Source organism: Narcine bancroftii, chromosome 4, assembly GCF_036971445.1.
Source record: "Narcine bancroftii isolate sNarBan1 chromosome 4, sNarBan1.hap1, whole genome shotgun sequence".
Classification (NCBI taxonomy): domain Eukaryota; kingdom Metazoa; phylum Chordata; class Chondrichthyes; order Torpediniformes; family Narcinidae; genus Narcine; species Narcine bancroftii.
In genome coordinates, this window is record NC_091472.1 from 71966204 (window position 1) to 71980511 (window position 14308).

At 38.7% G+C, this 14308-nt stretch overlaps 1 long non-coding RNA gene across 1 annotated transcript in view; it reads right to left on the reverse strand.

Annotated features, from left to right (window-relative positions):
• Window positions 1–450: 450 nt before the first annotated feature.
• The window catches only part of LOC138760675 (uncharacterized), a 254735-nt gene continuing 240877 nt past the window's right edge, over window positions 451–14308 (reverse strand). The window contains exon 4 of the long non-coding RNA XR_011355797.1: window positions 451–745. This is a non-coding gene — a long non-coding RNA (uncharacterized lncRNA). The remainder of the gene's footprint in view (window positions 746–14308) is intronic.

Genomic DNA, 14308 nt, shown 5'->3' on the forward strand with positions numbered 1-14308 from the left:
GCAATGCTACACCGTCCCCTCTTGCCCCTCCAATTCTATCACACCTAAAGCAGCGAAATCCAGGAATATTTAGTTGCCAGTCACAACCCTCCTGCAACAGCTGAAGGGGAAATGTTTTGCATCATCACTAGATCCTACTGAGAAACTATAGACTCCTATCCCTGTCTCCTCAAAGGACCTTCAATCTGCAAAGCAAGGCAATGACCTAAAATGTGGCAAAATAAATGTATTACCAGGTGTGATAATCTATATTAAATACATTTTATTCTTCATCCATTACATGTCCATTAATTGCTTGGAAAGTTGGCATAAAGGGAATATTAAAGGCATAAATATTCTGAACTTGCAACCCTTAAGAGAATAATTAGCGCTCACACTGTTCGGCTGCACCAGAATTAAATCATGAAGGAATTAACTAACCTCATTTCATGCATATTTAATTTTACTTTATTTTAAAATGATTGTTCATTCACGTATGTGCAGACTGGTTTGGAACAGCTCATGGGATAAGAAATGCAATATTCCCAAACAGCTAACTACTACTGCAAACAATGAACTGCTGCAGGAACTCAGTGGGTCAAACAGCATCCATGGGTAGAAATTGGCAGTCAATGTTTCAGGTCAGGTCCATTTAGTGAGACTTATAAACAGTACTTCTGGCTTTGAGAATGTTTGTTGTCAAATCACTTCCTTAATGTAAGTCTTGATATATTTTCTCTTGATTTTTCCTTTGCTGTTCCGAATCCTGAGAACCACAGATAAAATGAATGGGTGGACTGCAGCAATTTTGAGATTATTTTTTGTTTTTTCCTTATAATGCAGTAATTCTATATATCTATCTATATATATATATGGTCAGATATTTCTGGCAATAGCTCACCCAAATTATAAAAAATTGTCCAATATTATTTCCCTCTCACTGCTTCCTCAGTCTTATAATCACTCTACTGCACTGTGTCCTGCTCAAGTTCTCCTTTTATCTCAGATTTTCAAAACTTTGAGACACTTTAACACTTAGTCTTCCCATCCTCCTCCAATCCATTAGACCGTGAAAGCAGAGTTCATTATTGCTGACTTTCCTTCATCTTCTTTCCCACATTTTACAGAAAGTCTTAAGAGGGGGGGAGCAGAGTAGAATGAATTCTAGAGTTTACCACCTAGACAGCATTAGATATAAACCTCAGTTAAGTTTGTACAGAATGCCACTAAAGGCCTGTCAGGCTTGAGGAATGTTTAGAGAACTAAGGCCATGGAAGAACATAGAGGATGAGGATTTAGGTCTCAATTTTAACATTTTAGAGTTGATGAACTGCAATAAAATGAAGTATGATGGACTGACATATAGGTTATAATCTGGAATCAGAATCAGAATCTATTGTCATAACATGTCACAAAATTTGTTGTTTTGTGGCCATATAATGCCAGGTATGCATCTTGCTGACTGATCATCTTCATTGCAAGGAGAAAGAAGCCAGGTTAATTGAAAATTTGATCGCTAAGATTAATAGATTTTCTGTCTATAAATAAATTATGTGATAAACAAGGCAGAGTGGGGTAATCAAAGTATGGATCAACTTTGAATCAAGTGAACAATGGGAGAGGACCAAGAGGTCCAAATTCCTGAATGGCCTGATATTTCTATAGGTAGTTAAGTTAATAGTGATAAGTTAAAGTTTGATTCTGTTTTCATGTTTAAAGATAATTAAAACCACTCTTGTTTAGGTAACTACTTGTTGTGGTGAATATCTATTGCTGCTGGGTTTTGGGGTCCTTTGGGCTCATAACAGTATAGGTAAATAAATATTCACATTTGTAGTTTGTGCAAGAAAAAAGTGATGTTTCAATAGTGTAGGAGCACATTTGGTGGTCTTGGAATAGTTTATGATTAAAGTTAGGGTTAAATTTCTGGTAGTACAGGGAAGATCAAGAGCCTGACAGCTGCCAGAAAAAAAATAGTTCTTGAACTTGAAGGTGACATACTTCAGACTTCTGTACCTTCTGGGTGAAAGAAGCGGTGAGAAGAGATCATGATCAGGGTGATGGGGACCCTGATATTGACTGTCTTCTTGATGCAGAGTCTCACATGGATACCTTCTAAGGATGGAAGGCTGATGCCCGTGATGGATTTGGCTAGGGTTCTGTGTTTCTGAGCACTTAAGCATCCACACTAGGTCATGATGCAACTACTCAGTATACTTTCCACAGTACACTGACAGAAGTTTTATAGAATATCGGATGATATGCTGAATCTCCTCAGACATAGTACATTGTGCCTCAATGTACTAGCTTTAGGAGAAGTCCTCCAATATAAGTCCTCCAGAGGAGAAGTCACTCTACTGATGTCCTGTCAGGTGCATGGTCCTTCAACCTCTCTCTTCCTGACATCAAGAATGTAAAAGGTAGGAGGAGTCACGTGATGGAGTAGTGGCCAGTAGGAAAATACCAGCCGTCTCCAGAAAAGAAGGAAAAAAGTGAAGAAAAAGCAAAGCCCCAGCCACACAAATCACAGCAAATAAAAAATAAAAGTGTGGAGGAAATGGCACCAAAGAAAGAAAAGCCAAAATCAACAGGAAAAAAAGAAGAAGGAAAGATGCCGGAAGAGAAAGGTGAAGGACTTACCTGTACGAAGAAGCAGGGACCTGCCGTGCAAAGAGGACCCCACTCCCTGAGGTCAGTGGAAACCCTGCAGGATCGCGACCCACCAAACACAGGACTGCAAAGATGGCTCACGGAGCCAAACAGAGGTGCGTAACCGCGCATGCACGAGGAATCGTGCATGCGCAATGCACACAGCAAAGACAACACCGATGGGCAGTGGGAACCAGCTGTGGAGTGGAACTCCACAGCATGAACAGCTGAGAATGACCTGACAGCAGGGCTCCCACTGGGAAGATACAGAAAATAATGGGAACGGGAGAGATGAGAATGAAAAAAGGAAACCAGAGACACAACAGATAACCAGGCCAGAAGAAGAGGACCAACATCAAGACACTATAAAAAAGAAAACCCAACAAACTGAGACAAACAGCCCAACAAGAAAGTCAGAAGAGACACAGATACAAGGAAGAGAAGTAGAAGATGCAAACCCTAGAGCAAACACAGAAGAAGGAGGAGAACATCAAGCTCTGCACAGAGAAATAGAAGATAAAGGGAATGGACAGTACATAGATAAAAAAAATTTCAAGAATATATGGAAGCATTAAAAGAATGGCCGACACGAGAATTTAGTGAAATAAAAAGAAGAATAAAATGTACAGAAGAAAGAGTGAGTAGATTAGAGCTGGTCATGACAGAAATAGGGAAAAGAGTAGACAGGGTGGAAGAACGAGAAACTGCCATAGAAATGGAAGTGGACGACTTAAAAAGAAAATTGGAAGAAACTGATATAAAAGTTAAAGAAACACAAGAGTTGTTAGCTCAGAAGATGGAAATAATGGAAAACTATAATAGGAGAAACAATATAAAGATAGTGGGCCCTAAGGAAGATGAAAAAGCCAAAGATATGAAAGAATTTATATAAGAATGGATCCCCAAGGTCCTGGGAATGCTAGAAATGCAGGAAGGAATGGAAATAGAAAGGGCACACAGATCATTAGCCCTGAAACAACAGACACAACAAAAACCAAGATCCATTTTAGTGAAATTCCTGAGATATAAGACAAGAGAAAATATATTGGAGAAGGCAATGAAAAAAATGAGAGAAGACAAAAAGCCACTGGAATACAAAGGTCAAAAAAAATTTTTCTACCCAGACATAAGTTTTGAGCTCCTGAAGGAGTTAATGTTAAGATAATGTTAAGATATACAGCGGTGCTTAAAATAGTTATCCCAGGGCAGCAAAGCAGACTGTTCTTGGATCCAGAGAAGCATGAGAATTTGCAGAACGCCTGAAAAACAGAAAGAGAGATGAAGAGATGTAACAAGAACAAGAATGACGACAAACTTCATATAAGGAAGAAAAATAATGTATAAGTAAGAACTAAGGAGGGAAAGAAAAGGGAAGAAAGGAAGTAAGAGGGGAAAGAGGGTGAGCTTTGTTATAAGTGAAGATAAAAGTATTTTCTGGAGGGGGTTGGGTGGGAGAGAATAACAGTCACTGCGAAATCAGTTGACGCTTGCGAGCGGGTTCACAATCCAAATGGAGAGGTGAGTTGTGGTTGCCCGGCAAGGGACAAGGGGAAACTCAGAGGGGGGGTTAAGGGAATTTTAGATGTGGGAAAAGTGGAAAAATTTTATGTTTTAGAAGTGTTGTCTTACAGTGTGTTCAAAAAAAGAAAACAGAAATGGATAAGGAGGAAAGGTGGTGATGAGGAAATGGAAATGAGAGGTAAACAAAGTATGAAATGGCCATGTTAAACTATATGACTATAAATATTAATGGAATACATAAGCAAATCAAAAGGAAGAGGCTGTTAAATTTACTGAAGAAAGAAAAAATTGATATAGCATTCATGCAGGAAACACATCTAACTGAAGTGGAACACAAGAAATTAAGGAGAGACTGGGTAGGGCACATAACGGCAGCATCATATAATTCAAAAGCCAGAGGAGTAGCTATATTAATCAATAAAAATGTACCAATCAAAATAGAGGAGGAAATAATACGTCCAGCAGGGAGGTATGTAATGATAAAGTGTCAGATATATTCAGAATTTTGGAATTTGCTCAATGTATATGCACCTAATGAAGAGGATCAAAAATGTATGCAAGATATCTCTTTGAAGATTGCAGATACGCAGGGGAATATACTGATAGGAGGGTACTTTAACCTTAATTTGGACTCAAAGATGGATAAAACTGGAAAAAAGACTAGCAGAAAGAACAAAGTAACCAAATTTATGGTTAAATCAATGCAGGAAATGCAACTTTTGGATATATGGAGGAGACAACATCCGAAGGAGAAGGAATACTCATATTATTCGGGTAGACATAAGACATACTCAAGGATAGACCTGCCCCTGTTGTCAGCCCACATCAAAGGGAGAGTTAGAAAAACAGAATATAAAGCTAGATTGTTATCGAATCACTCACCTCTGTTATTAGCGATAGAGCTGGAGGACATCCCACCAAGAACGTACAGATGGAGATTAAACTCCATGCTACTTAAAAGACAGGATTTTAGAGAATTCATTGAGCGACAAATTAAAATGTACTTTGAAATAAATATGGAATCAGTGAAAGATAAATTTATACTATGGGATGCAATGAAAGCGTTTATCAGAGGGCAGATAATAAGTTATGTAACTAAGTTGAAGAAGGACTACAATCAGGAAATAGAACAGCTGGAAAGAGAAATAGCAAGTACAGAAAAAGAATTAGCAACAAAGGTAGATACAACAAGAAGAAGAGAATTGGCGGACAAAAAAAAATACGAAACTCTACAAACGTACAAGGTGGAGAAGAACATAATGAAGACAAAACAGAAGTATTTTGAGCTAGGAGAAAAAAATGCACAAAATACTAGCTTGGCAGCTTAAAACAGAACAAACTAAAAGAACGATATTGGCGTCAAAGAAAAAGGACAAACAAATTACATATAACCCAACAGAGATCAATGAAAACTTCAAGGAATTCTATGAGCAATTATATCGAACTGAGAACAAAGGGAAAGAAGACAAAATAGATGAGTTTCTAGCTAAAATTGAACTACCGAAATTGCAAGAGGAGCAAAACAAATTAATAAAATAATTTGAAATAGAGGAAATACAGGATATATTAAAAAAAACTACCGAACAATAAAACACTGGGAGAAGACGGACTCCCAATAGAATTCTATAAAACATTTAAAGACTTATTAATTCCTCCTCTCCTGGAAGTAATAAACCAGAATGAAGAAACACAAAACATGCCAGATTCATGCAAAACAGCAATAATTACAGTAATACCAAAGATGGGGAAAGATCCACTAACACCAGCATCATATAGACTAATATCTCTACTTAACTCAGATTATAAGATAATAGCAAAACTATTAGCAAACAGATTGGCCGACTGTGTACCAAAAATAGTAAAACTAGATCAAACGGGATTTATTAAGAAAAGACGAACAACAGACAATATCTGTAAGTTCATTAACTTAATCCATGCTGTACAAGGAAACAAGACGGCAATAGTGGTGGTTGCCTTAGACACAGAAAAAGCCTTTGATAGAGTAGAATGGAATTATTTATTCAAAGTACTACAGAGGTTCAACCTACCAGACAAATATATTAATTGGATTAAAGCATTATATAAGGGACCATTGGTGAAGGTGACAGTAAATGGATATATATCAAACCAATTTAAATTAAGCAGGTCAACTAGGCAGGGATGCTCACTATCTCCCTCACTGTTCGCATTAGCTATAGAACTATTGGCAGAACTGACAAGAACAGAAAATAAAATAAGAGGGATAAAAATAAAAAAGGAATATAAAATCAGTCTATTTGCAGATGACGTCATAGGATACTTAACAGAACCAGAATTATCAATAAAAGAATTATATAAGAAATTGAAGGAATATGGAGAAGTATTGGGGTACAAGATCAACGCAAATAAAAGTGAAGCGATGCCAATGAATAATGCGGATTTCACAAAGTTTAAGAAAGAATCACCATTTAAATGTCAAACACAAGCAATCCGATACCTAGATATTCAACTAGATAATAATCTAGGCCATCTATACAAATTAAATTATCAGACATTAGAGAAGAAATTGCAAGATGACTTAGAACATTGGTAAATTGGGTAAATTGCATTAAAATGAATATCTTCCCAAGGATACAATACCTATTTCAATCATTACCTATTCACCTAACAGAGAAATTCTTCAAGGAGCTAAAGAAAATAATAATAATGGAAAGGGGGGAAACCGAGGATAGCGCTTAAACAAGGGAAAAACCAGATTGGACCAGATTAGAGCTAGATAAAATAGGGGAGAAGGTACCTGAACATATACTATATAAGTGGGATGAAAAGCTGGTGCAACAGGGGAATTCACCAGTACTGCACCATCTGCTCAACATTTGGACGAAGATTCACATAGAAAGGAAAAAAACAAATTATCAACTACCAAAATTAATAATGATGCAAAATCAACTAATCCCTTTCACAATAGATAACCTTTCCTTTAGAGAATGGGAGAGAAAAGGGATCAAAAGAATAGAAAATTGTTTTTTGGGAAATAAATTATTATCTTTTGAACAAATTAAGTACAAATATGGTATAACTCATGGTACAATGTTTGGATACCACCAACTGAAAAACTACTTGAAGGACAAATTGGGAAGCAGGCTGAGGTTACCAGAAGGAAGCAGTTTTGAATATGTGATTACAGACACAATGATAATTAAAAGATTTATAACAAACATGTACATCAAACTGCAAGAGAAAGAGAATGATGAAATAAGCTGTAAACCCAAACAAAAGTGGGAACAAGATCTAAACATAAAGATAAAGAATGAAACATGGGAAAAGCTATTCTCCCGAACTATGAGAAATACAATTAACATGAGGTTACGCATCATACAATATAATTGGTTACACAGGCTATACACCATGCCCCAAAAATTAAATAAATAGGACCCAACAGTATCAGATAGATGTTTTTGCTGTAAGAAGGAAAAGGGCACATGCAATTTGGGCATGTGAGAAAATGGAAAAGTTTTGGGAAGATCTAAATCAGGTATTAAATAAAATCACAAAAAGCAACATACCAAAAAATCCAGAGATCTTTCTTCTAAGTAAGAAGTAAAGAACTTGGCCTCGATTTGGATGGAGCAAAAAAAAGATTTATTATGATAGCCTTAGCTGTAGCAAAAAAATGTGTTATGTCAACCTGGAAATCAGAAGATAGCCTGAGAATACAGCAATGGTACATAGAAATGAGTAAATGTATTCCATTAGAAAAAATAACATATAATTTAAGAAATAACATCACAGTATTTGAACAAATTTGGAACCGTACATGGAACACAACAGAGAGGGCCTACCGCCGACCTCCACCACCTAAAATGACAGAATGAGAAGAAGACGAAATGAACTGACCCAGTGTGTAAAAGTAAATGACACAATTTTCTTGTTTATTTTGATTGTGCGATGACATTGTTTAATGGGTTTAATGTATCATATATGTTGAATGTTGAGTGGGTGGGGAGGGGGGTGGGAAGGAGAGAGGGAAGGGAGGGGGAAAAAGGGGAGAAAATGACACTGTGTATATTCAAGAGGGAACGGTTTATGTGTATTTTGGTCAATATGGCTCATAGTGTGAAAAATAAAAAATAAAAATTTAAAAAAGAATGTAAAAGGTACAGGGGAAGTTAATGAAGAGGCAACTCCCAACTTTCAGGAAAATCAAGGAATGTTTCGGACTTGCTTGAATCCAAAGGGGTCCAGGTGAACAAAATGAGCTGATGTCATAATGGTATGACAACAATTTCATAAATATAAATACATCTATTTAGAAAACTGCTTGTTTGTTGCTTCCTATTTTTCACTTTGACGTAGAGAGAAGTAACGTGGTAAATCTCTGCTGATTTGTCTAATGTGAAATCATTAAAATAATTACTGTAAGAATTAAACTCTGTCACTTGTGCCACATGATACACTTTTGTAACACTATTTTTGTTCTTCAAGACCAATTGAGAGTTTGTTTCAGCAATAAACAAATTAAATCCTTGAGGTTTCTGGCAGTTTACATATTAATTCATATCGTGGTACAAGGAAGAATTTAAACATGTTCCTTCTTCCTCTTCAGCAGTCCCTCAGGCTGGAGGGACTTGTGGGTCCTGAAATGGCTAATGAGGCATATACAGGTCCCTATATAAGAGTGGTATAAGAGTGGCAGAGCGGATCACTGGAGTCTCCATCTCCCTCATCGACACGATCTACCGGGATTTGAAGAGGGCCCCCAAAATCGCAAATCCTTTCTACCTCGCATACAGTATCTTTCAGCTGTTCCCGTTGAGAAAAGAAATACAGGAGTATTAGACCCAGCAGGCTGAGAAACAATTTCTTCTCATGGGCAGTGAGAATACTGCACAACCTAAGGAACTGTTCACACTAACCATCCAACACTCTAATATTTACAAAATAATATTTATTTATTCATCTATTTATCTGTTTATTTATGTTTGTCTGTCTATTTATCTGTCTTTATTGATCTATCTTTCTATTTATTTATATGACTACTAGTCCTGCATATGCATTTTTTGTCTATATGTGTGTTATATCTGGTTGTGTGTCTGCAAGTTTTTGCAATGAGGACCAGAGAATTACTTAGAGGGGTATGTGAATGGGGGAGAAAAAGGATGAAAATCACTGCTCTAGACCCATTTGTTGCTGAAATATTTTGCTTGAGAAAAATTGTCATTGGCCCATTTCCTTTGGAGTTATGAAACTGTGCACATAACGAGTCGATTAGATACGATTAAAACAGTGGCTTTCAAAGTTTTTCTTTCCACACACATATCACCTTAAGTAATTTCTTAGTAATCACAGAGCACTTATGGCATAGGGATTACTTAAGGTAGTATGTGAGTGGAAAGAAAAAGGTTGAAAAACACTGTTCTATCAGATCCTCTTGAGGTTCACATGCCATCCCAAATGCTCCTCGTCTCATTTGAACCTTTATGGGCCAGAGGTCCTAGGGTGTTGGTGAGGATGATGCACTTCTACAAGGAATCCTTGAGTATATTCTTGAACTATCAAAGCTCAGTCTTTCAGGAGTCTGGTGTTAGGCAAGTGACTGATGTGGCCTGCTAAATTATTTTACTGTAAGCCACAACACAATGCTGAATCTGAATTGTTTTTTATGGCACTGTTTTACCTCAGGCAACATCCATTCTCTATTATAAGGCAATTATTGATGACTTATACACTGTGCAATCACATTTGATCATTGTGAAGGCAGCAATATCCTCTAGGATTAAAAATTGATTCTTCTTTGTTCCCAATAAAGGAACAAGCAGTTCAAAATCAATGTGTACACATCAATAGGAGCTAAATCAGTGGAGGCTTTGCACAGCCATTACAAGAAGCAAAGTTACTTTGTTCCCCAGATTTGTTCAGTAATGCCTTTTCTCCATTATTTACCCATATAATTTTTGCCATTATATTCTTTAGCTCTTGGGGATCAATCCTTCAGCCAATCAGAATCGGGTGTTCAATACATAAACTATGAAAACCAGGAAATACAAAGGAAGTCAGCCAGCAATCTGTCCAAAAAAATAGTTCAACTGTGTTTTGCAATTGTCCTATATTCCACAAACCTATAAGCTTGGACATCTGAAAGCATGCTCAGAAGCTGGCATTGTTAAAGGACACATTACTTACAGAATATTTGGCAGACTTGTTAAACTCAGTCACAGGTCAGAGAAGGTAGCAAATAGAGGTTAGACGGTACCCCAGGAGCTGAGAAAAATTGGATAGAAAGCCTTGTTGGACGTCTAAAACCTGATATCTTGTATTGTTAACAAACAGTATTGATAAAGACATTAGATATACAAACATGACCTTTGTCACAGATCTGCTTGACAGTAGGGTTGTGTTCCATGAAAATGGGCTGAATTGGAATTTTTCAAAGCACAAAAATAAATTGTTGATTTAATTTTTTTCACATAAATTCTATCAGAGCAAATTTTATTTCTTATCTCAGATTTTGAGGAGTGATCTGTGAATTCTGTAAGGGTGAATTTCTGTAATCTGAAAATCTGTAACATCAGGGCTGCCTTTATTGACAGTTCTCTTGTCTCTGGAAAATCCCTGGAGAAGTGTGTAATAGCCACAATAAATGGAAGCAAATGAGTCGATCTATGTTCATTCTTCAATTAAATATCCAATTATTTCTTAAATAATTCCAGGTCAATTTTATCACAGCTCTCTCTTGAAGTCCACGAAATACAGGAAAGCTTTCAATTAAATATTCTAAATCCATTCTCATTATACAGTAAAACCTCATCCAAGGAAAATAAATTTTTAAAATTAAAATAAACAAAAATAAAATAATAGGTAAAAAATATGTAAGTTTAAAATGGTAAAAGTAAATGTTCTATGAAGTAACACATGAATGTTTGGTAAAGATGTGAGCAAATATTCAGCCAGCATAGTGCCTTGGTTGTGGTTTTCCTGGAGCAGCTGTTTGAATAAAGTTGATTGAAACAGCAATGGTGTCACCCAGGATGAAGAATTGGTTGGTGCTATTCGCCATTGGGTTGACTCTTTTAATCTGTCTCTTTATCCCTGCTTAATAAGAGTCTCCCCGGTCAGAGGTTTTATCTGTAAACTTGGGGGAAGGGGGATAATATTATTCATCATTCAGGTGGTTCCATGGAGGGGGAGGAACCAACAGATGCAGCAATGGTTAAATGTCATAAAGAATGTGACTGAAAATAAAGTACAATTCTTTAAGATTTATATATTCGTGCAAGTGAAGTTTATTTTTTGTCTTTTAAACTGTTTATTTGGGCATTGTAAGGGTAAGTCTCAAGCAACCAGAAATACATTTACCCGGCATCACCAATCCAAAAAGGTGCCGGATACCAGGCGTTTTACTGTATTTGAATTTTATGTTTCATATTCCAATGTTATGGAGTCATAGGATCATACAACACGCAAACAGAGCAGTCAGAGCAGTCAGTTTACTGAGTATGCTCTGACCATTAAGACTTCTCCCGATTCTATTTTATTTTCTCCAGATTCTATTCATTACTTCCTGCACTCTACCACTCACACACGTACTAGGAGCAATTAAAGTAACCAATTAATCTACCAAACCTATGTTTTGGGAAGCCAAAGTGTCCAGAAGAAACCCACACAGTCAGTGGGAGAACTGACCCTTCATTTGAATTAGAGCAGTCAATTTGGTCAAAAATAACGAGATCCATAGTATGAACACTGAACCAGTCCCATTGTTATTTCACAACTCTAATAGAGCACCTTATTCTTTACATTTCCAATTTAAAAATGAAGCGTGCTCAATTAAATGCAAGTTCAAGTTATAAACGTACTGTCTACATATAACAGTCTGGGAGATGAATTGCATCTGACATTGTGCTACATTAAGAGGAGAAACACAAAAGTCTGGAGAAGCTGTGAATGTGGTAAAAACACAAAAATGCTGGAGGAACGAAGCTGGTCTCACAGCATTCATAGGAGGGAAAGATATATACCATAAATATTTGAGTATAATGTGAAAAATTTTGTACTGAAATTTGACCCCAAGCTAGGGGGGGGGGGGTCGCATTATACACAAGGTTATAGTTTTAAATTTTTTAATGCAAGGTTTAATAATAATTAAGATTATCAGCAGCCACCTACATTGACGCAGCGCGACTATAGGGGGCGGGGGGAGAGAAACGACAGCGCGACTCAAGAGGGGGAGGGGGAGATGCCAGCATGTCTCAAGTGGGCAGGGGGAGAGACAGCAGCGTGACTCGGGTGGGCAGGCAGGGAGAGAGATGGCAGTGTGATTCGGGCAGGCGGGCAGGGAGAGACACCACCACAAAATAGGTGGGTGAGGGGCAAGAGTCAGCAGTGCGACTCGTGCGGGCGGGGGAGAGATACCAGTGTGAATTGGGTGGGCGAGAGGGGAGAGACGGCAGCGCGACTCGGGCGGGCAAGGGGGGAGGGTCGTATTATACATGGAGGTAACATTTTTCCCCTCAAAGATGGGAGGTCACATTTGACACGAAACGTATTATACACAAATATTTACGGTAACCAGCATTTCTGTACTGAGCCCTTCTTCAAGGTAAGAGTAAAAAGCAGGTGCCTGAATAAATGGACTGGAGAGAAGGGAAGAAAGGACAGGGGAGGAGCACAGACAAAAGGTGATCATTGGACATGGATGGGAGGACAGGAGAGGAAAGATGAGAAATGATTGAGGAGGGGGTAGCTCTGTGAATGCAGAGCTGGAGGAAAGGAGACTGAGGGAAAGAGAAAATGAGAGCGATACAGAAAGGAGAAATAGGGATAGGGGATGGGGAGAAATGGGGGCAGGGGGATAAACAGAAACTGGAGAAGTCAATGTTATCCCATCCAATTGGAGAATGCCCAGACAGAATATGAGGTGTTGTTCCTCTAATTTGTGAGTGGTCTCAGTCTGTCCATGGACAGACCTTTCGGCACAAAAGTGGGGCTGGTAATTGAAATAGGTGGCCACTGGAGATCTCTGCTATTGTGACAGAGTTGAGGTGCTCAACAAAGCAATTCCTAGTCTGCGTCCAGTCTCTCCGAAAGCACAACGGGAGCACTGGATGCAGTAGATAACGACTGCAGATTCACGTGAAGTATTGAAGTTTTAGGCTCTGAATGGCATTGAGGGGGGAGGTTTGGGTGCAAGTTTAGTACTTCCTGAGGTTACAGGGTGAGGTGCCAATGGGACAATTGGTGGGAAGAGAGGAGTGTGTAGGGCGCTATCGGTAGCCCCAATAATGACACAGACAGAAGACTAAGGGGAACAGTAGGCTTTAATGAGCAAGACACTGCTGGCCCGGGTCCAGGCTTGGAAAATGAGCAGGAAGAGAGGGGACTCGACCTTTATGGCCCGGGATCACATGGGCAGGATCAAGGGAGGAGCTAAGGCAGGGAGACACCTGGAGGGTGCACCATAGAGTGGATGAGGAGTCACAGAGAGACTGGTTCCTGTGGAAGGTGGAGCGGGGAGGAGAGGGGAAGATGAGTCTGATATTGGGGTCACATAGGTGGCGGAAATAGCAGAGCTTAATATGTTGGGTGTGGAGGCTGGTGGGCCTTGATGCACATTGGGGTGGAGGGGGCCAGGGTAAATGTGAAGGTAATGCGGCTGAGGGCTGATTTGATGGTAGTAGAGGGGAAGCAACATTTTTTCAAAGAAGGAGCACACCTCAGATGATCTTGCATGGAAGACCTCATCCTGGGAGTGAATGTGACAGACGGAGGAATTGAGAGAAACGAATGGAATTCTGAAGGGGCAAGATGTGAAGCAATGTAGTTGAGGTAGCTGTGGGAGTTGGTGGGCTTGTAGCAAATGTCTGGCAATAGTTTGTCTCCCGAAATGGAGGCTAAGAGATCAAAAAAGGGGAAAGCGTGGCTGGAAATGGTCCGTGAATTTGAGGTCTGAGTGGAAGTTGGCAGAAAAATGGATAAAGTCTATATGGGTGCCCAAGTAGTCATCACTGAAGTTGAGTAAGAGTTGAGCAGCCTTGCCTACTTCAGCTTGTAGCGTGAATTGCTCTATGAAGCCAACAAAAAGTAGCTAGGCCCTATGTGAGTATCCATGGCTACCTTTGGACTTGGAGAAAGTAGGAAGAGTCAAATGAGAAGTTATTGAGAGTGAGGACAAGTTCAGCCA